The sequence below is a fragment of the Fukomys damarensis genome, unplaced genomic scaffold (assembly GCF_012274545.1).
Source record: "Fukomys damarensis isolate Sample0158 unplaced genomic scaffold, DMR_v1.0_HiC HiC_scaffold_16, whole genome shotgun sequence".
Classification (NCBI taxonomy): domain Eukaryota; kingdom Metazoa; phylum Chordata; class Mammalia; order Rodentia; family Bathyergidae; genus Fukomys; species Fukomys damarensis.
In genome coordinates this window covers 132,375,235-132,396,203 of record NW_022900928.1, presented here as the reverse complement: position 1 = coordinate 132,396,203, position 20,969 = coordinate 132,375,235, and the positions used below count along the sequence as shown (strand labels likewise).

At 53.2% G+C, this 20,969-nt stretch overlaps 1 protein-coding gene across 8 annotated transcripts in view; it reads right to left on the bottom strand.

Moving 5' to 3' along the window:
• The window catches only part of Agap1 (ArfGAP with GTPase domain, ankyrin repeat and PH domain 1), a 468,989-nt gene that overhangs the window by 104,583 nt on the left and 343,437 nt on the right, over positions 1 to 20,969 (bottom strand). The gene's annotated exons all lie outside the window — the stretch shown is intronic.

The following is a 20,969-nucleotide window of genomic DNA, read 5'->3' as shown; positions in this document are numbered from 1 at the left end:
TGACACCTTTCCACTTCTCCCCAGCTCCTGGCTTCCATGCTAGTCTTCTGGTCTACCCCCCTGGAGCGTCACAAATTCCCCTGGTTCAAGCTGTTCCCCAAAGTCACCATTTCCTCGCCAGCTCAGCCTCTCCACTTGCCCTGTTCCCATGTGAGCCACACTAGCCCTTGATTGGGTTCTGCGGCCTGGCTGGACCACGCAGTCAGCTTAGGGCTGTCTCCCATCCAGCTCCAGGTCATCCGGGGCTTCATAACGCTACATTTAGTGGTTAGAAGTCGTGGTTTGCACCCAATAATCTTAAATACCATGCTGAATGAGATCTATGAGATATATGGTAAATGTTTACATTTAAATAATTACAGTAAAAGACACATTGCTATTCACCTCAAGACACCCCTCTCACTTCTGAGGCAGTTCTGCAAAGCCCCTTCCATGAGCCTTCACAGTGGCACCATGATGGCCGCCTCCACGTCTTGAATCCATAACAAACATTGACCTTTCATGGTCATTTTCACTTTGGGGACGAGCTGGGAGTCACAGGGAGCCAGATCTGGTGAGTAAGGTGCGTGAGTGTATGCACACTTTGTGTTTTGACAGAAATTGTTGTAAATGGTTGATTAACAAGAGGCAATCAAAAAGTATAGGGAAGGTTTAAATGAAAATATTTATTACGGTAAAAGACATAATACTACAAACCCTGAAAATACTCCCTCTCACTGTGAACATACAAAGCCCATTATTCTTGGCAATGTGTTTTTTACTATAATAAGGTTTAAAGTTACACATTTACCATGTTTTTCTTTTTTGGTACCCAGGATCAAACTCAGGCCCGGGCCCTTGCGCTTGCGAGGCAGGCACTGGAACCACTGGGCTACATCCCCAGCCCCACCATATTTTTCAATCACCCTCCGTACAGACATCAGGGGTGCAGATGTGTAATTCTTTGGTACCATTTCAGTGTGCAGAAGCTGCCAGTCCCAGAGACCCCAGGATCATCACTGTATCCAGAAACAACTCTTCTGTGTGTTATTCAGTGCTCGAGCCCTACAGTGAATATTTTTGCTCATTTAAAATATTTCCTGCCATGGTTTCAAGCTGTCCGCCTCTGACCCGTCCTCTCTAAGCCAGGCCTGGTACCAGGCCACGGGAAAGAAGGGGTCACCATGGTTGTGCTATCCTGGGAGGGCTCAGCTCTGACAGTGGAGGTTGAAGCGCAAGACAGGCAAATCCAGCTGTCCCTGCTGCCTGGGCCATGGTTCCATCTGTCCACCCTGTCCCTCGGGCACCCTATCCAGGTGACAGCTGTGTCTGTTTGCATCTGTCCTTCCCTCGCCTTCCTTCTGGTGCCTGGAGCTGGTGACACTTGCTTCCAAACTAACACGCCGCCTCTCTGACATGAGGACCTGCAGTCAGGCCTCTGCCGTTGGCTCTCTGAACCTGACTTGCATTCCTGCTCCCAAGGACAGATGAAGGGCTGTTCCCTTCGTGTCCTGCACTCCAGGTGCACTGGAACCTCTGTGTTCCAGTGGCTTTCACTGTGCGGTTATTCTGTGTCTGTGTACGAGCAGCACTTGGTCCCGGTCTTAGCCTTGCACTGCCATGGGCCTTCCCGGCATTCCCTGCCTGCCCATCCCAAGCAACGAGGAAGACTCCACAAGGAAGGAGCCAAACACCGTCAGGTGCACCAGTCCGCACCTGGAGGCTTCTGAGGATCATTAGGGCGCCCAGGAGACACACACTGTAGTCTCAGGGCCGGCTCACATGTCCAGAATTTGCCTAGAAACCAAGAAACAATCTCACCCAGCATCTTGCGGAAGACCAGCAAATGCACACCCAACATTCAGAGTTCAGGGCGAGACTCCCAGCTCTTGTGGAAGAAGCTGTCTGGTGGAGAAGTCTACACTCAGAAGTAATGCCACTGCCTTGCCCTGGAAGACAGCGCTGTACCACAGCGCCCCTGTGCATCCTGGCTCTCCCAGGCACCCTCAGCAGCACCGTGTTTCCCCTGGGACTGAGCTTGGAGTGCCTGCCCGGGGCCACCTGGCCACACCTGTGGAAACATCTGGCCATCAGACTGTGCAGCCCCAGGTGCTCCAGGCCTCATGTGGTTGAATCCCAGCATGCTGAGAATTGTCTTCCACACACGGAACCCCTCTGCCCTCAGTGGATATCTGTACCCTGGGGAAGTGGCTGCTATTCGGCTCTTCTGCCTGCACACCCTCAGGACATATGCCTTTGGAATTCTCACCGGAAGGTGCAAATTCCCTCACCCCAGGGTCTCTTTTCTGGAAGGCTAGAGCCATGCTGTGCTAAATGAAGCCATTCTCCCCTACCTGTGTACATGCTGTCCAAGAGGGGAGCTGTGAACACCAAATCCAGCCTCCTCTGTGCCCTGCTCAGTGCTCACTACCTGCAGACCACTCCTCCTTAGAGGAGGCTGCATCTGGGGCCACACTGCCTACCCCAAGCCCACGGTTCACCCTACCCTCACCTGTGTGGCCTCCCGGTCCTCTTGGCTGGCTCTTGCCTCACTGTTCCTTGCTGCGTGCTAACTCCCTATACCTCAGCCACCCTTCCTCAGGACTCATTCCCCAGGACTGCCACCAGCGGAGTCCTTGGCTCACCTGGCGATCCTCCTGCACTTTGGTCACCCACACACCTCCACCCTTCTCTCCTTACCCAGCATGGCAGGTGTCACCCACAGCTTGAAACTCACACCGTGTACTCCACACTCTCTGCTCCCTTCCCTCCACCTCCCTGCATGGAACAGCAGCCCACAGACCTGTGGCTCCTCAGTCTCCAAGACCGTGGCCACTAGCCCTGTACCCTCAGCATACTCCGGAAGGAAATCTTCCCCCACTTCCTGGAGGCAGCTGGCATCTGCTTCTCCTGTTCCATGCCTTCCTCTATGGCCTCACTTTCCACTGTGCTGAACAGAGAGCATCGACCAAAAGCAGGCGTCACAACCCACCGTCTCCAGTTGCCATGGGCTCTGCGTGCCCACTTCCTCTCATGCAGTACTACTGGCTTAGCTCCCACTTATAACAAAACCTCCCTGGACCCCAGGCAGCCACCCCACTAGTATTTGGATCTGTCCCTGTTTAGGGCAAAGATGCTCTGAAGCCTGTCCTTCCTTGATGCTGTCCATGTCCTCACTCCAGCCAGAGACGTGTCCTTGCTGTGGCCCTCAGCGCCCCGCTCTGGCAGGGACCTCAGCAGGAGACAAGCCCCATGGGGCTGCATCACCCTCTGGTGTACCCCACACGGCTCATTTCTCCCTCCTGGGACAGGAAACCCTGCTGAGGATTCATGATAGGCACACAGCAAAGAAACCAGGGGATCTGAGTCCCAGGAGGCAAAGCAGGGGCCCGTGAGAGGCTGCTCCTGCCCAGCCCTCGCCTACGCACCCCTTTCTCTGTTGAGTGCCCATCACATGAGCTTGGTGGACCCAGGGCCCCATGCACCCCCGCCCCAGCAGGTCGCCTGTGACAGGTTTGGGGTCAACAGTGGAATCTGAGAGTATTCATCCAGAAGAGCTTTATGAAGGCGCACACAGGCAGGTGGCACTGCCTCCAGGGTGCAACAGGCAAGTAAGTGCATGGTAGCAACTCTGGGATTCGGTTTAGAGCTATCCACAAGCACGATACTGCGCGAGACACTGTCCTGTGTACTTTCAGTGGTTGGGGATCTATTTTCAGGTGGGCAACCGAGGCCAGGAATGAGGTGTCTTGACAGTGAGAAAGGCTCTCCCCCACACTCACCCCCACTTACTGAGTGTGCACCTGAGTCAGCTTCTGTCGAATACTGAAGGGTTGCAAAGAATCCCTATGTAATTTCCTGCTCCACACCTCCAGCAAGGGACTCTTTCTTGGGCTGTGTCTCTGGGACAAGAAAGGACAAGGGAGTCTTCCCACAACAAGGGTGCCATTTGTGCAGATGGATAGACGGAGTGGGATGTAAGGCGAAGACTGCTCCACATCCACAGAAGGCCGTGAAGCTGGCCAGGGACCCGCAGGCCCAGAGAATGAGGCTGATGGGCAGATGAAGGTGCCACTGAGTCAGAAGGCCCAGGAATGGCACGGGGGGTGGGGGAGGGATGAGAAGAGAGGCACAGCGTGCTTGTCCGGGCTGTGGGCGGGGGTCCACGGAGGCACACTTCCAGGATGATATAGGGTCCTCACTGGTGCAATGCAAACATGGCAATCTCCACGATGACAGCCAGCACAACTGGCCTTCGAAAGCCCCTGACATTTGTTGTCAGAGGAGGAGGAGCGTACATCAGTCACCGAGGTGCACTCGGGGTCCTGGGATCCAGGAAGCACCATCCCCATCCCGGTCTGCAGACCCCAGGGCTGGGGCCCAAAGGCAGACCCAGGGGGACCATCGTTGCTCCCTCCAGTTTAGAGACAAACCGAGGCAGGAAGCAACTTTCAAGATCAGGCCACAGGAAAGGCAGGGACCCATCTGTGCCCCCATCATCAATGCCCCAACACCATGGCCCAGGCCCTGGGAAGCTCACCCTAGTTGCCCCGCCAGAGGGGGACAACCAGGGTGCTATGATTACTTTGTGGACTGCCACTTTTGCTGCACTGGGGGTGCATGGGGGGCACACAAGCGCCCAGGAACAAACTGCTCCCTGAGGGGGCACAGAGGAGGGAAGCAGCCCCAGTCTAAGATGCGAGCACTCGGCATCCAAAGCTTCCGCACTGAGCTCTTCCAACTCGTGTGGCTCCCCAGCCGGGCCAGGAGGCCCTCAGTCCTGCCCGAGATGCCATGACCACCAGCAGAGGCCATGGACATCCCTGCTCCTCCTGACTGCGCACCAAGAATGCATTTCATTTTGTATCAATTACTGGGTAGTGGGATGGATGAGGATGAGGATGAGGACTGTTGGCAGCATTGAATGCAGGCATGGAGACGTGGGCCATGCTGGATTAAAAGAGCAAGCGCCTCATTACTCCACGTCACAGGGATGTGATGCAGGGATTCGGGGGCCCAAGGTGCAGGGTGCTCGGCTGGGATGTCTGGTGCATTCAGTGCTGGCCATTAGTTCTCCCCAATCGGGCGTCAGTGCTCACCCCCCCACCCCATATATAATCTGAGCAGTAATGGTCACAATCTGCAGGCCCTGCTAGCTCTGGGATGTGAGGTACAGCTTTACTCTTCACTCGCAGAGCTGACAAGCATGACTAGAGGGAGAATAAAATAACATTCTGCGCGCATAAATATCCAGCAGCCTGCTCCAGACTGATGGGCCAGGAATGTATTCTTAGCTATCATTCCAGCAGACAGGCCCAAGGACACTCATAACTTATTTTACAATCATTTAGTTTCAGCTCAAGTGGAAAACGTGACAACTTATCTCTGCTGACAAGATGCCATATCGAACCTTACAATTAACTCTCCTCCGATTATCTGCCCAGCTGATCATTAGCCAGGCTGTTGCTGATGAACTGCTACAGGCTTGCCTGGGTGAGAGTGCTGCCATGTGCCCGGAGGTTTCTGGTATGGGGTGACAGTCACAAACCGTACTCCATCTTGGGATTCCTGGGACTCTGGACGTGTCCCAGGGGAAGTGCTGGGAGCTGGGGCCCTCCAACTCTGACTCTGGAGAGTTGGGGCTGGCACGGCTCCAGCACCTGCTGTGGCCACAGGGCCTCCCTGGGCCCATGCTCCCGAGCCCCAGCCACACCAGGGCCTCCCCTGGCCCGGGAGCCTGTACCCCAGTGAGATGTGGGCCCCCGCAGGGTCACCCTGGCCACCCTTCCTCAGTGAGCCTGGTGTAAAGCAGGGCGCCAGGAACTTACTACAGGAAATCCCCACACTCCAGAGAAGCTGTAAAGGATTCCTGAAAGGCTGGCTGACTGCTGATGTTCTGCGTGTTTATTAAAGACACAGACACTTTAAACCATGTGTTCCTAAACAGCATGCATCTATACGGAGAACAAGAAAAGAAAGACAACAGGAAAGAAAAGGGACAGGATGGCTTATGCACTTGGTCCCCTCCCTCTCCTGCTTCCACACACGCCTTGACTTACCTCTTTGCCAGTGTTAGATACATTAGTAAAATCTTTTTTTTTTTTTTTCTGCTATGAAAAGAATCCCGATTTATCAAAGACAGAGTCATTTGTCGGTGCCATGGGAAAATCAGTCGAGGGCCAAGGCCTTCCACAAACTCGGGAAGAGGTCATTGTGGGAACTAGTAAATTAAAGCCCACTTGCTTTGCTCCCTGGCCAAGAAGAAGAAGCTAATTTGGATCTTTAATAAGGGCCCTGTCCTTTCTGAAGCTCAGAGAGATGTGGAGGCCGGTAAATAAAGAACGGGCCACCTTTGCCACCCGAGGAGATCACAACATCTCGGGTCCCTGTTGGAAGGGGAGTGTGAAGTCACCGTTCAAACCCGCAGCCCTGCTCTCGCGCTTTGACGGGGCTTGCAGCGGGAGGAGGATGACTTGTTCCCACCTCTGAAGACGTTTCAGAGACTGGCATTATTGTGCGCTTCCCTTTGCCGCGCAGGCAGGGGTACACAATGTCAGAAGGGGCAGGGGGGACCCAGCGGGGGGCCCGGGAAGATGACAGGTGTCGGGGGAAAGGAAGAGACAACAGAGCATTACGCTGAGTTACAAAAACGGGGAGGAAAGGCGTTCACAGGGGGAGAGTGGAGAGGAAACAAGGGGAGAAGGGCTTCCTTCTTGGGGCTTTTCAGTGGCACCAAAAGATCTCTGTAAATTCAGCCAAATAATCTGGAATTGAAGAAATCCGATCTTCGTTCAGACGGAAGTCCTGAGTTCACAAAATAATGTTTACAAGCTCCTGCAGAAAGAGCACAAGTTCTGAACGTGAACTGTGGTACAGAGCTTCTCTCTCCAGGAAATGAAGATGCCCCGGAGTTGACTGTGGGGCCAGGTACACAGATCTGCGAAGATGCAAACGACAGCTGGCTTGCGCGCTTCACACCGGTTAAGGGTATTTATGCAACCTGGTCTCAAAAAGGCCACTTCTCAAAACACAGACAGGAAGAGAGGGGAAGGTAGTTGTGTTCAGTGCTACAGAACAACTGAATGAAGAAGACAAAAAAATCTGCTGGACAGTCCGGCCCATGAGGGGAGAGCTGGGAGTCAGGCCAGGGCTGAGGGGGACCCGGAAACTGAGGCCAGGGGGCAGGAGACCTGGGCCCTGAAGCTGGATTTGGGGCTGGGGACTGGCCCAGTTGCTGTGCACTGGCCACATGGCAGATCCACATGACCCCACGTCCTGCGTGTCCTGTGCTGATCTGGGAGCAGGGAATAATGGCCCCTCTCCCCAACCCTTCTTCCTCTGTGTGGGGCAGAGGAGAATGCTCTTCCCCAAGTCTGTTCCTCCAGGTGCCTATTGCTTTTTCCAACGCCATGCGCTGTCAGGTGTTGGGGTCTCCCTTCCTTCCTGTCCTCTACCACAGGCTTCGGAAGGGAACCCTCCATCCTTGGAAGCTTTTCCTCCTGCCTGGCCATCACCAGAGAATGTCTGAGAAGGCCCAGGGAGGAAAGCAACTGGAAGGAGCATGCTTGGGAATGCAAGTCAGATGTTTAAAGGTCAAAAATCAGACTGTTCTCCAGCTGCTTTTTTGTGAAATGTACAAAGTTGAAATTAATCGGGTGTAATCCGAACAGCGCAAAGGCACTCCAAAGCAGGACTGTGAGGCAGAAATGGAATCATTGCAAGAGATTCTCATTTCTCTCCAGCCTCATCTCTTTTTACATAATCAGCCACAACCACTCCTCAGTTTGGTGCTTCTAGCTGCTAAATTACAGAGCTTCTGCTCCTCGTGGAGGGCTAAAAGGGCACAGCGGGCTGGGGAGATGAGGCATGCGCCTAGTAGTAAACTCAGTTAAACCGAGAAGCTAACTGGATGCTCGATCCTTCTGTGATAACACAAATTTCCCATTAGAAGTCGCAGAGAGTCAAACTACCAGTCACGGCTGGAGCAGGCACAGGGTCTCAGCAGAAGGGCCAGCACTGGTTGGAGCTCTGGCCGGGGTGTCCGAGATGTTGGGCATCCCTCCTGTCCGAAGCACAGAGAGAGACTCCTCTGAAGCAGCTGCTTCTCTGAGACCTGTGCCGGCCACCTGTGGACATCACGCGGCTGACCACTGACCACTGGTGTCTGTGCTTTATATGAATGTGACAGACAGAAACCCAGACCTAAGAGGGGCTCATCTGGTTGTGAACTATCATTGGATGTCATGAAAGGGCAGGAGTGGGATCCGTTTCCTTTTTGACTTTAAAGAGCAGAATGCACTCTGGTCTGGTGAGTGAGGACATCAACTCTTTCAACCTGAATCTTCACCTAGGAGATGGGAGCACGGAGGCTCTGCACACCTGCCTCCTTGCGCATACCTGTTCTCCTCCAGAGCACAAGAGGAGGCCATCTGAGTCCCCGCCATGTACTCAGGGTGGGGCAAACAGACACAGCCCTGGCCTAGAGAGAATCCAGTCCTCACATGGAGATCTCAGATGGGGCGATGGCTGTGGATGATGCTAAAGCCTGGGGCGGCAAGGAACTGTGGCACGGCACAGAGGGTCGCTGGCAGGCTGGGCCCTCCCTCTGCCCCAAAAAATAGCTGTTGTGGGGGAAGGCAGTCTTCCCAAACAGTCACCCAATATAGTTAAAACAAAAGACTCCCCACAATACTGACACCAACAGAGGAACAGATATCTAAGAGGGAGGTCCTGCGGATCTACGATCAGATCTGGGTGAACCACGGTGGGGTCACAGGCAGCACCCCAATTTATGCAGCAGTGGCATTGCGGGGGCCACTCCCTCTTCATCCCCCTCATGGCCTTCTGTGAGCTGTGGTCTGGTTCTCAGGCCAATTCCCTGATGTTGCCGCGTTCCTTTGGATTTTTAAAAACAACTTTAGCTGTGCCTAGTGTACAGGAGTGCCTAGCACAGAACAGGTGCCAAGTTTAAAAAAAAGGTCATTAATAAAAAAGATTATGCCACAGAAGATCACCACAGCTTGAAGAATTAAACTTGAGCAAAGCCTTTGAATGCAGGAGAAATAGAAGCCGGGTCCACCAATGGTGGTATACGTTAAGACCTAAGGGTTTTAAATGCTATTTAACCACCAGCTGAAAACTCAGCCTACATAGTCTCACAACTTAAGCACTTTGGAGAATAAATTACCAACATATTAAGATGATAAATTATATCTTATTTCCCCTTGGGCATAGCATGTAACCTTTTGTCATTTCTGAATTCAACTGTAGAAAACACCAGAGCATCTTCTGGTGAAATTAAATGCTAATGAGCAGTCAACCGCCCTTCTGTGTTGGTCCTCGTGGAAACCACACCTTACAATATCTAAAATGATAGCAGAAAGACTCCCTTCTCCGGGCCACGCCTCTCCCCTGCAGTGGGCAGGAGGGCTGAGCCCGAGGGGCCTTGTGGCTCCCCAGCTGCCCGGACAGCACTAGCATTGCAGTGTTGGGTGCCTCTGAGAGGGAGCCCGTCCACCCCCTGCCTCTCTGCCACACCAGGGCTTGGACAACCGCCCCAGTCACGAGTGTAGGGCCCCGCTCAGCCACCAGCTTCTGGGGCAGCTCGGAAAGGCGGGGTCCACCAGTGACAGGGACAGAGATGCCCAACGGGAAGGTGAGGCCAAGCATCCCACGACCTTGACGACACCCAAGGACTCCACCTGCTTGCGCATGAGCAACGCCTGAGTCACTGATATGGCAATAACGCCTATGCCCACTCCGGGTGGGGCATCATTTGGGCCCCGGGAAGCAGTGGAACAAAACAGAACATTGTGGCTTTAAAGACACAAAAAACTTGTAGGCCAAAGCCCTTAAGAAGAATCCAGTGTTTACTGCTACAGACCTATGCGGAACCAGACTGCATTGCCTGAAACTGCACCCACGCCAGCCTCCTCGGGGACCTGGCTTGTACCTGTGTAACCTTTTAGCTACGTAAATATTTTTGATTAAAGTGAACTTTTAAAAAAGCCTCCATATTTAAATGTGAGGGTTTGCGCTATGGAGTTTAAAAAAGGTGTGAGATGATTTACTGGCTGGCCCCGAGAAGAGAGGAGGGTAGGTCTTCTGCTGCTGCTGACTAATGGCTGTGCTGTGGGTTTCACACAGGGGTGAGGCAGGGCCAAGCTTCTAACTTCCTCCACCTGGAAAGGAGGTGCTGGCACTGCCAACCCACGAGTGTCTCGATGGTGGCAGCACATTCACTGGATTGGCGCTCACCTGGGCCACTGGAATCCATTTTGTGAGGTGTCAATGAGAAGACGCAGCTGAAGGCTGTTCACTTTGGGCCACATGGCCACACAGTCACCCTGAAAACAACTCGGTAGGGAGGACGGCAGTGGGTCTCCAAACCAGATGGGGTGTGAACAGTAGGAGGGAGTGGACCACTGGCTGCCACCGACCTCTGTGGCTGGGACATGGTCTTGTCAAAGTGCCCGATGGCTCCCTGCATCCATCAAGCCACCCAGTCTGCTGATGGGAATGCTGCTTCAGGGGACCAGCGGGCATGTGAGGCCCACGCCGTACCAGTGAAGGATGGCACAGTGCCAAACAAGGGCACTTAGGTGAGCCACCTTCCCCAGGGTGCCAATCACTGTTTCTGCCTGGGAAAACCCAGGTTGCACCTGCTTCCCACCACAGTTATTAACACGTGGGCTCTGCAATCTCCATCCTACTTGAAATCTCTTCCAAGCATGATGAGAAAAGCTGAGTTCAAAGGAAAGCCAATTAATTTTGACTACCTAAGCTTTGGACTAGGAAGAGGTCTTGTGGGACGTGGACGTGGTCCTCTGCCTGCTGGCCCCGAACGTGTGCCCAGTTGCCAAGTCTCATGGTGTCCGCTGCACCCAAAAAACACTGCTCGCTGGTGAGCCTGCAGCGTGATGGAGATGGAGAAGCTGAGCTGGCTGAAGTGTGCCAGGTACCAAAGGGGGAGGAATGGCTGCACTAGCTGCTCTGCGGGCACCCCTGGGACCTGGGACCAGGGCCGCTTCACTCCTGAAGAGCTGTTCGAGGGTTGTCAGTGCCTCATAGCTCACCCTCAGCGAGTCAGCGAGTGAGCGTGGTGATGCGTTTGTGCACATACTGAGCAGTCGGAGCGTCACCAGGCAGGTGCCACTTTAGCCAGTCCATTCTCACACTGAATAGATTGGTAAAATTCTCATTCTGTATTTCCGGTTATATCGTCTTATAAAGTTAATGAACAAATGCTATTTTTGGTCATCCTGCATTTAAATAATTGGACTGGCAAGTGGTTAAAATAGTCTAATAATTATTACTGGGTGTGGCAGGCACACCTGTAATGTCAGCACTCAAGGCTGAGGCAGGAGGATCAGATCACCAAGAGTTCAAGGCCAGCCTGGGCTACACAGTGAGATCCTGCATCAAAACAAACAAACCAAAAAACAAAAGTTTGACAATTTCAGATAACTGTGTCTTTATTTTGCCACTTCCACACAAATGAAAAATCAAGAGTATAATCTCTATGATAAAGATGTTTAAAAACTAGGGTTAAGGGCAGTGGCTTAGTGATGGAGCGCCTATATAGACAAGTGTGTTAAGAAGCCCCAGGTTCAGTCCCTAGTTCTGCAGACAAAAGAAAACAGATGGCGTGTACCTGTAATCCCAGTACTTTAGAAGGCTTAGGCAGGAGGATCACAGGTTCGAACCCAGTCCAGGCAATGTAAAGTCTTAGTGAGCTTCTATCTTAAAGTGAAAATAAAAAGGACTGGGGAGGAGGTTCAGTGCAAAGGCCCTGGGTTCAATCCCTAAGGTGGTGCAAAACAAACAAAACCAACCAAACAGCAAGAACCACAAACCAAACCTCCCACCCCCTAAAACACCCCAGCTTACATTTATTTTGGGCAAAGAACAATGAATAATTCAACATTAATACTCAAAATTGCATTTTTAAAAAAGGACTTAAATTGCTCCATTGAAATTTATCATATTATTTCTGATTTGGAATCTGGATTTTATCCTGGGGGCTAAAAATAAAGTGTCGGAGACCTGGATTATATTTGTGTGATGTTTACACCATGTTCTTTATCCCGGCTAAAATTGTATCAATCAACTCCAGTCTGATCCTACTGGTTCATCTTTGGGGAAGACGGCTTTAAAAAGAAAGAGAAGATTGTGTCCCCGACATAATAACCGACATTCTTCTCTTTTTCCTTAAGCACAGCCGGCCCCTGTGGCTGGGGAAGGGTGAGCCGTGGGTGCCGGAGTGGGTTCTGCAGTCGCTCTCTGTCCCTCCATCACAGCCTGGCTCTGTCTCTTCCCTCTTCCCCTGCCTTGGCCTCTGGCCCACTGGGGTGCTGTTTAAATCAGCGACTACTGGGGCCTTCCAGGTGGCCCAGGGCCCCCTCCGCCCTGCTGGTCCTCGGCACCCCAGCTCCTATGGACGGAAGGCTTCCAAGCATCTGTGGTTCTCTCCTGTCCAGCTCTGGTCTCTGACCCTGCCCACACCCTGCAACACCCTCCCACTCACCAGCTCAGGCTTTGGCACCGTAGCCAGGAGAGAGGGCTTCCTGCGGCACGAGCCTAGGAGTCTTCCTTTGGGACTTATCCGCTGTGTTGGGGCAGGGCCCAGGCTGGACACAAGATCCCGTGTGCCATGCTTCCCAACTTAGGCACACACCTCTGCCCTCTCTGTGGCCTAGCAGGGAAGAGCTCCCGGGAGCAGCTTCTTTGCTGTTTTTAGTGCCCTCCTGGCTACAGAAAAGGAACAAATTGGTGTGGACTTCTGGGGAATTCAAGACAGCGTTCTAATTCTAGATATTCTAGATCTTAGGAGACTTTTTCCCATGCAGAACTGTTCCTCACACACACCCTGGCTCTGATCTTCAGGGCCACTGCTGTTGGGAGGGACAGGCAGCACATCCCAGGGCCCAGAAGCTGCAACGTGGCAGGCTGAGCTCAGCTGAACAGCCAAGTACACTCTGATTATCCTGTGAAGACCAGTGGGGAGTGGGAGAAAAGAACACGCCGATATTGGTGAAGGGAGAATGGTGTTTATGGTCCTAACACAAAAAAGGCGCACTGGAAGGAACCTCACTGTGGATATTCGGAGACCCGAGCAAACCTGCAGTAAGGAGCTGAGAAAAGGGAAGTGGTGGAGGAGAGACACACAGACAGGCAGGCAGGCAGGCAGGCAGATGGACAGAGAGGCATGTTAGGAACTCTGCGGCGCCTTCCAGCTCCTCTGGCAGAACACAGACCCGCTGCCTCCCTCTCTGCTGGGCTGCGGCTCACTTCTGACTGATTGCGCTCAAATACACGTTTCCAGGAAAACGTCACCAGTGACGCTGTACAGGGATACAGGCCCCAGCCTGTTCACATCTGCCACACATGCATGTGCAGGCTGAGCATGCACCCGAGGGAGGAGGGCTGGGCAGACAGACACACAGCCTCTGAGAATCCTCACATCACTATGTCACTGTGCACACCCAAGGAAGCTCAGACTGGTGATCCGTGTGTGTAAAGAGTGCCACACAAGGTCGGGAGGCTGCCGGCTTCTCATGCATGAGGTGGGCAGTGCACACCTGCACTGTGATTCCAGCTGGCTGCGGGGACTCCCGTGACCAGCACATGGGCCCCTTCTGTCTGCCGCCCCTGCTCTTGGGCTGACGTGGTCACAGACGCGGCCCTGCTCTGCCACCAGCAGCCAAGGACAGCTTCCCATCACCACACAGCTGGCCTCACCCACACCTGCTTCTGAGAAATGAGAGTGCGACACCAAGGATCTCGAGCCAAAGTGTGAGCAGAAGCCCTCCGCCGGCCCCTCCTGGTCTGCATTCTACCCACAAAACACATGGCTGAAAATCACTTCACTTAGATCAATGCATTCTTACTGCTCACCGCGTCGTGCAGAGGGGTAAACGCATGTGTGAGCACGGCGGGCCCACGGGCAGGGAGGGCTCACACTGGACCCTCAGCAACCGTGAGACCTTGGCTAGGGGATTCTAATGCTCCCAGACTCAGTCTTCTCACTTAAAAGTAAAATCAAAGCAGGCATGGTGGCACACGCCTGTAACGTCAGAACTGGGGAGGCTGAGGCTGGAGGACTGGCACGAGATAGAGGCCAGCCTGGGCCACACAGTGAGTTCAAGATCAGCTTGGACCAACCAGCAAGACCCTGTCTCAAAAAGAAAAAGAAAAAGGAGAAAAAAGGCACATCATACTGTCGTGCAGCTTTAACAGGTCACACCGCTGAGCTACTTAATCCAGGGCTCAGCACATGGAAGATAGCAGGGCGCACTCGGGAGATCTGCTAGCCGATGCCAACGAGTCCCTGCCTGCAGGAAGCTTAGACTCCAGGGGTGGGGGAGGTGAGATGGGCAGCAATATGGCAGCTACAGGGGCTGCTGGACGGTGGGAGGAAATGCAGGGAGCGAGGGCGGAGGGGAGCGGGGAGCGGGCAGCAGTTTAAACACGGTCAGCAGGCTTCTCTGAGAAGGGGACACCTGATGGGTATGAGGGCCAGCGAGCGGGACAGTGTTAGGCTTGGCATCTTCGACATCCCCTGAAGGCTCGCCTGCTAAATGAGTGCTTGGATTTTGGAACTTGGTGGGGGCAGATGTGGGATGCTTTAGGAGACAGGGCCCAGGGGTGCGCCCTGCCCTCTGCCCTCAGCCACAGTCACCTTTTACTTTGGGGCCAATGCAGAGTGAAATCACCCCTGCCACAGGCCCAAGGGCCCACAGACGGAAACCTCTGCCGCTGAGCTGAAATCCACCTTCCCTGTAACAGCAGGTATCTGGTGGAGTGACCGATGGGTGATGCCACCGAGAGGGTCCCAGCTCAGCCCGTGACAGCGCCCTGGGGTGTGGGACACTGGCCTGGCACTGCTGAAGCAGATTCACAGGACAAGGGTATCTTGTGTTTCATGAGCATCTTTCCAGGTGGCGTAAGCAGCAGTGGACACGTGATGTCCCCTTGGAAGGGTTGGCAGCCAGTCAGTCTTCCTCTTCTGCTGGCCGCATAGGTGCTTTTCAGCCTCCGGACTGTTTCAGCATAGTGGGGAGATTTACCGTAGCCATGCTTTTCCTTTAAATGACATTGTAAGCACCCAGGACAATAGTCTATGATATGCAAAGTTGTAACGGATGTATTTAGCTGGAAAAAAACCCATTTTTGGAAATCAGAACCACACACAGGAAGCCCCCCCACCCACTAACAGCCTTATGCAAGGTGCTTTATTATTAGGTGGAAATCAAAGACAGGGCGAAAATTAGCAAAGAGAAAGAGGAGTCAGTCCCCTGGCCAGGAGGAGGAGGAGGCAGCACCCGGCTTACAGATGAGCTTTTGGTTTTGAGAAGCTAAGCTTAAAATTATTCCTTACATACAGGAAATATCTCTCTCTCTCTCTTTGGTACTGGGGATCAAACTCAGGACCTTGTGCTTGCAAGGCAGGTGTGGTGCTGCTGAGCTAAATCCACAGCCCCAGGAAGTATCTCTTAAGGATTATGCTCATCTCAGTTATGACTTCAGAACCCACAAAGCACCAACTCTTCACGAACACTACGAAGAACCAGAGTGACTACCTGAAAAGATGGCAGGTGAACCTGTTACCTTACACCCCACCACCACGGCAGGTAGCTTTAACGTGGGAGCTGGATTCTTCTACTAAAGCTAGACGCAAAGATCAGGTGTGAGAGCTACAGGGTGCTCTTACTAGTGAGCCTGAGCCCTTTACCATTCTGTATTTTAAATGTAATTATAATTGCATCCCTGCAAATAAGTATACAGTTTAAGAGACTCCAGAATACATATAGAAACATTTCCCTGCAAATGTAATAAGATTTTTAAAATCCCACTGCAGAAATAATGCAGCAATTAAAACAGCATTTATAACTAAATATGTTTAAAATGCTTCTTCACAGAAAAGGATAAAATTTCAAGTCATTTTAAATAACTATCTGCCTCTGTGCCATATAAAATTTTTAGTATCATTGTGTAATTAATATTAATACCACTTTCTGTTAATAATCCTGTCAGATAATAAAGCACGGATGTAATGTATGATGTGTTCACTGAGATAAGTTTAGGGGTACAAAACCGAAGACACAAACAGCGATGAAGAAAATGCGTGGTGGGTTTGAAGCCAACCCTGATCAGCTACCCAGCGGTCACCTTTTGCGCCTGTCTCTTCCTCATCATCTTACAATGACTTCTCTTTTCTTTTTTATTTTTTTTGGTACTGGGGATCGAACTTGGGACCTTGCACTTACACAGCAGGCGATCTAACACGAGCTATATCCCTGGCCCTCTTTTCTTTTTTTTTAGATCACTCTCCTCTAATGCTTACTTCCACTCCTTCCTTTCTTCTTGGCCCCTTTATTTCTTTTTCAAGCCTTGTAGGTCTCTGTCCTTTTGCATATATTTGTGAACCTAAGATAGGAAGCAAGAGGTGGTTGAAAAAGATCTGGCCAACTTCTGCTGCGAGGTGACAAGAGTCTCCAGGGAGACGCGACTTGAGTTTCTGAATGCAACTCCTGGACTCTTAGGCAAACCACAGACACACGAAGCCAGTATCCTGCTGGTCTCGGAGTGGCATCAAACCAGGACCAGATCGTCCTGCGCTGCTTCAAGACGTACGAGGCAAAACCAGTTGCCCTGAGGTTGCAGCTGTTGTGTCGGCCCTTTGAATCATCAACTAGATTACAGCTAACACCTAGCATAAGGTACACGTTATGCTGTGTTGTCGAGAGAATGATGATGTCTCTGCACGTATAGCATAGAGGCGAATTTTCCCAAGTATTTTCAATCCACAGTTGGCTGAGTCCTCGGATGTGAAACCCACCAACGCAGAGGGCCGACTGCACCCTTGGAATGAGTGTGTCACTGCTTCCCTCTCGGATGGAAACATGCTCAGGTAAACATGGGGGTCCCCAGGTATCCCTCACTCTCATTTTACTTCGCCTCCCTTGACAGGACGCTTTGCTTTGTCTTTCCTTCTGATCCTAGGCAGACTCGGGAATTCTGTGTGGCTGCTGCTGTCCTCCCAGGGCCAGGGCAGCCGGTGGCACATGGAGAGCAGTCAACTGGCACTTGTGGTACACGTGTCTTCATGTAGGAAATTAATGGCTCAGGTCGTAATGAGTCAGAAACAGGTGAAAATCATCTAAGGTAATTTTAACTTTTAGCTATTACTACTTTTAAAACTGTGCTGCTGAGGGTCCACCACTAAGAGCTTCTTTCTGCCAGAAACTGGGCACAGTGACAACACGTTCTGTTCTACATAAGGGACACCAGCTCTGTTACAAAACATTTCTAAAGCAGGTAACAAAGAGGAAGACACTTTATTTTAAAAATTCACAGAATTGGGCCAGGGATGTAGCTTAGTGGCACTGCTCCTGCCTCACAAGCGCAAGATCATGAGCTCGATCCCCGGTACTGAAAAAAAAAATTTTGTTAGACTTGTATTACATAGAATCACAGAGGCCTTGGAGCTCTTTTTGCAAGGCTAAGAAGCCGCTTGATGTGGCGCGTCCTATGTGGGATGCTCTTCTGACCCCCTAAATGTGTTCATTTGCTAAGTCCCCAAAATTACTGGGCAAGGACTCGGTGGCAACGACTGGGTGTGGCTCCAACACCCCAGGGACACAGGGCTGATCAGACCCTGAAGCTTCTCTTCCCAGAGTAGGGTCAGGAAGAAGACAAACAGCAAAGCGAATCAGGGTCATTTCCACCGTTGAGAAATGCTAGGAGAGCAATTCCCTAGGGCGGGGTGATAGCCTTGGACTGGTGGGAGACCAAGCGCCAAGCACACAGCTGGAGCAGGGCCTAGGGAAGATGGCTCGGGGGTGGACTGGACCTGCAGGGGTGGAGCCTGGGGGATGGGGATGACTCAGAGCTCAGCCAAAGAGCAGGGTCACTAGGTGCAGATGGTCAGAGAAGCAGGGTGGGAGCCGCTGGGCCTGGCCAGCAGGACATACAGCCTCGGAGCCTTTCTGTGTGCGGAGGAAGCTGCCGGAGCGCTGGTGTGGGAATCTGGTCTGCACACTTTCCCCGCTTTGTTCCGTTTTAAAGATGAGTTTGGCTGGTTGACAGTGAACTTTGGAGAAGCCAGGAAGAAGCCAGAAGATGAGCCCGGGCTGGCGAGGCAGGGCTGCAGAGGGACAGGGAAGCAGGCTGACCTGGTTCTCAGAAGCCAGGTGGAGTAAACCAGGCCATTGGGCGGCCTGCACTGGCCAGGGTGAGGGCGGGCTCATGAGCAGCGCTGTGTGTTGGGAACTACTGGGAGGAGGGGCTGGTGGAAAGGACACGACCCACTTTCAGGACGAAATCTGCATCCAGCCTGAGTGCTGCCAGCCGCCTCTGGCTGTTGGCAGAGGCCATGTGTGTCCAGTGGGGGACTGGGAATGGGGAGGATGTGGACATGACCCCCAGCTCTGTGCAGGAGGCCGTCATGGGGGCTCCCACAGGGCTGGAAAGGAGGGACAGAAGCCGCAGAGGGCAGGCCTGGCTGCCAAGGGAGGGACCAGCGCTGGAGCCAGGGCAGAGGGTGCTTCAGAAGGAGCAAGTGCTCTGGAGGATAGGAGGGGGAACCCGGGTCCCTGCCAGGGGCGGCAGAGCAGCTCCAGAGGTGGATGGCGTGGGCAGACCCCGCTATCAAGCACTTCCCCGGGTCTCCACCCAACCGTTCAGGAAAAATCACACCACATCGTATTACTCTGTGCTACTTAAAAAAACAAACAAACAAAAAAAAGAAGTCTTCCTCCTGGCTGTGCAGGGCCACGTGGTGAGGCTGGCATCTCACCCCGTGGGCACCTTCACATTCCCAACCGAAACCCCGGGGGACGTTCCAACGCTCAGACTCCAACCTGGGCCATGGGACTCAGTCTCGAGAGCCAGGCCTGGAAATGGGTGTCTGAGCAAAGTACCTCGAGAGCAGAATGTGCACGGTGGAGTGAGGGCCCCGCTCCTCCCCACAGGGATTTCCCGTCACTCTGCACGACAGCTGCAGACCCTTCCTACATCCTGGTCCTGAGCCGAGGACGGGTCCCTAACTTGCAGCCCCTTCCTCCTGGGAAGAGCCCAGGATGGCTGCCTGGCCTGGCAGAAGCAAGCAGGGCTTTGGAGCACTTCTGCAGCACGCGGTGTGTGTCCAGGTCTCCCCTCTGGGGCCACAAGGAGCCCTATGACTGCACGGATGGCTTCTGAACCTGAATCTAGGAATTCCACACATCTTGCAGCCCCCTGAGTGTGGGGATGCGGTCCACTGGTTCTGGTGACGGGTGTGTGCTGTGCCTGGAATGTGCAGGCTGGCCACCCCCACCCTCACACAGGCAGCCGCAGACACTTTGAGCAGCCCTCACTAGTGCCCCCAGAGGCAGTGCATCGCAGGGGCTGGGCACCCACATGCAGCTTCCCCAGGCTGGTCTGACAGTGGCTCTCAGGCAGCACCAAGCTAGCCGCCCTCCACCACGGGTACCACTGCCTCCCCTCCCTGCAAGGCCTCCGGGGTCCTGCCCTCGCTGTGAGGTCCCATGCCTGGAAGTGGTGCGTGTTCAAGGGACGTCAGGCCCCGTTGCTGAGTGAGAAGCTGTGTTTGTGGGAAGCTCACTACAGATAAGTCACTGCCGTGGGCTGTCTGCCGTTCGCTCTCACAGAGGAGGCTGGCCACCTCTGAGCTCACCGCGGGAGGGGTGGAGGGGAACCCCAGCTGGCAGGGGCAGGGCAGGGTTTCCTGACCTTCACTGCTCCAGTTCCCGGTCAGACAGTACTGCGTGGGGAATGCTTACCAGCATCACCGCCTTTCCACAAGCACGCTGACCCTGCCTGTGCAGACAGCCAAAATCACCTCCAGGGGTCACCCGGGGTACAAAGTCACCCCAACTGGGAACCACTGGTCTACATGCAGACACTGAGCGCCCGGGGCTTATATAACACCAGGCACCCTCGCTACCATTGGTTTCAAACCATTTCTATGTTTCTGTCCGGCAAGGGCCTTTGGGCATGAAAGCCACTGCTTCCTGTTCTGGGAATCAGGCAGCATCCGACTGTCCTGCTTTCCCAGGTCAGCAGCTGCCGCTGCCGCTGGAAATAGCAGATAGGAAGGAACTAAGGAGACAAAGTACAAAGTTGCCACATTCTGATCAGGATGGGAAAGAAGAATCACCTTTCCCCCCAGTGGCCAGTTACCCTGGGAAGCTCTGCTTTCTCCGAGGCCACATGCCGAGAAGGAAAGGCAGGCTCTGCAGAAGAGGAGCTGGGGTCAGCCTTTTAATTAGGCCCACGAGCCCGGGGAGCCAGGCGGCCCCCCAGCGGCTGAGACAGGAGTGCCCAGCTCTGCAAGATGAGAGCCGGGGCCCTGGGACACTAGGCCAAGCGGAAGCCCGATGAGAATCAGGGGGAAGGGGAGCGACTGATAAAGGGGACTCAGGACTCGCGAGAGGAGAGAAGACAACACACGTCCTTGAAAGGGAGCACTATAAAAAGACAAATAATTTCCCTGATGCCCTGTGTGAGCTCTAAGCATTCCTTCCTCCTTCAGTAACACGCGCAGAGGGAAAATAGCGCAAGCGCTGGAATCAGAAGGACCTGAATTTTGGCATCAATGGACCTCAAATTATGACCGGCCTGATATACAAACAACTGGGTTGATCAGATTAATGGACAATTCATCTGCCTCTTGTTATCTATGGCATGCACCCAGGTAAATATCCAGGACTAGGCTGGACAACCAACCTGAGTTACAACCAGCCCTTAGGAACCGACCGAGTTATGAAGAGTGTGGTCTTAGTTTCACAGCATTTGGGAGACGTGGCAGGGTGATGATTCCCAGGGGATGAATGTGAGACGTGCTTGGAAGGAAATGTCACAAATGTGACTTCCCCACCAAGCTATCCCCTCCCCCCCATTAAAATCGGCCTACATATCAAACCATCTGGTCAGGGATCTGCAGCATCACACCACCACCACCTGCTGGTCAGGCGCTAAAATTGTCA